The sequence below is a fragment of the Malania oleifera genome, chromosome 7 (assembly GCF_029873635.1).
Source record: "Malania oleifera isolate guangnan ecotype guangnan chromosome 7, ASM2987363v1, whole genome shotgun sequence".
NCBI lineage: Eukaryota > Viridiplantae > Streptophyta > Magnoliopsida > Santalales > Ximeniaceae > Malania > Malania oleifera.
In genome coordinates this window covers 18,023,721-18,025,848 of record NC_080423.1, presented here as the reverse complement: position 1 = coordinate 18,025,848, position 2,128 = coordinate 18,023,721, and the positions used below count along the sequence as shown (strand labels likewise).

The 2,128-nt window shown below is 34.2% G+C and overlaps 1 non-coding gene across 1 annotated transcript; it reads left to right on the top strand.

Annotated features, from left to right (window-relative positions):
• Positions 1-385: 385 nt before the first annotated feature.
• LOC131161076 (small nucleolar RNA R71) lies at positions 386-493 on the top strand. Its single transcript, XR_009138237.1, has one exon. It is a non-coding gene; the product is annotated as a small nucleolar RNA R71 (small nucleolar RNA).
• Positions 494-2,128: the final 1,635 nt, after the last annotated feature.

Below are 2,128 nucleotides of genomic sequence, written 5' to 3'. Positions count from 1 at the left end.
TTGGATGAGGTGATCTACCCCACCACACACAAAACATGGTCCAAAAGACTCTATATGATGGGCCACATGTGTTAGCTTCAAGTTCTTAGTCTTTAACACCTCTAGCTCCCTAGTGAGCATCTCAACCTTAGCCTTTAGGTTATCCTCTTCACTGAGATGGTAAATTCCACCACCATTTGGGTTTCCTGTAGGTCGTGACATATTTATGCTCTCAGTAGCACTAGGTCCAGTCCAAGTGTGAGCTTTTTCTACAAGCTCATTAAGGTATTCTATGTCTTTATTAGGATCTTTCTGTAAGAACTCACCATTACACATAATCTCCACAAATTGGTGCTCTCTAGGTTTAAGTCCCTCATAAAAATAGCTCACTAAGCACTGATTCTCATACCCATGGTGAGGACACATACTCAACAACTCCTTAAATCTCTCTCAAGACTGATACAAAGTCTCATTATCCTTTTGTGCAAAGGTGGAGATTTGCTTTTTTAAAGCATTGGTATTATGTTGGGGAAAGTATTTATTAAAAAAAAACCTAAGTCATCTCATTCCATGACCCAATAGATTGTGGTCTCAGCGAATATAGCCAACTCTTAGTTTTATCCTTCAAAGAGAAAGGAAAGAACTTAAGTCTCACAACGTCATCAATTGCATTTTGATTATGAAAAGTCACAACTACTTCCCTAAACTCCCTAATGTGCAAATATGAATTTTAATTTTCCAAGCTATGAAAAGTAGGGAGTAATTGTATCATCCCTGTTTTAAAATCCAATTGATGAGTATTAGCTGGAAACATGATGCATAATGGTGTGGCTGTGCGTGTAGGGTGGAGGTAATGCTGAAGGGTTCTAGTGGGCTGATCTCCGTGTTCACTCATTTCCTAAGAATTAGAAGAAGTATCAAACAAATGATTAGAAAAATCATACTTTGACTCTGACAGAGGTATATAAGAAAACCGACCCAAGGCGTCTCTATACCTGTGCATGTAAGGTAGAGAAAAATGCAACACAAAAAAAAAACTACAAAAATAAAAGAAAATAAAATAAATATGCAGCAAATTAAAAGAGGGAACGAAGTTACCGCCTTTACAAACTGTTGAAAAGAAAAATTTTCTAGCAATTCTTCTACTGTCTCCTTGGCAATGGCGCCAAATTTTGATTATACCCAAAGAATTATACGATAATTGTAGCACAACTTTGGGGTGTTGATTCCACAGAGAGATAAATTAAAAGAATAGCAGAAGGAACAAAGAAACTAAATAAAAATATTAAATGATTAATGGTAAACAAAGATTAATTTTAAATGCAAATTAAAGTGAAGCAAAGTGACTAACGGAAAGAGTACCCAAATTTGACGAACAGTAAAGCGTCGGGAATCCCTTGCACAAATATGGTATTTTAATTATTCTTAATTCATTGAATAACTCTATTGGGAACTTAATCCAAAATTCCCAATCGGAAGGTACAGATTTATAAACCAAAATTAATCCAAATGTAACCCTTTGAAAAATCATTTACCACCTTTAGAATATGTAAATTCTTATACCTATTGAGAAAATCCAACAACGATAATATATTCAGGGAGCGATATTGCAACAAAGAAGTAAATCAATATAGATAAATAATTTATCCAAACATAATCAAAGAACTAATCCATTCAATAGAAAAAGCATGACTGAATCCATAAACAGAATAATTTCTATGATTTTTCAAAGAAGAAAACATCAACAATGAATTGAGAATGATAAAACAAAAGAGTTTAGTAATTGAAAATCAAATACATAAGTTAAAAATAAATTGAAAATACCATCTAGTGTGCAAGTTCATCCCTAGCCCTACTTGAGAATTTAGTTCTCCATACTAAGATGAATAACAAATAGATTCTAGAGAAAACAGTCAAGTCTTCAGCCCCCAGTCTCCCCTCCTTCTTCACACAAAGTTTTGCTTATATATGTCCCTCCACAAAATCCTAAAAACGGAATAATATATATAAAAAAAAAAGGCTAAAAAAGATCCACTAGTTTTCAGGCTTGGATTGCGGCGGCCCACTTTTGACCTAGTAAATGTCCAAATTAGAAAAGTACTATCTCACAATGAATCGTAGATCTTTCCGTAAGTTTCCCAATGCAACT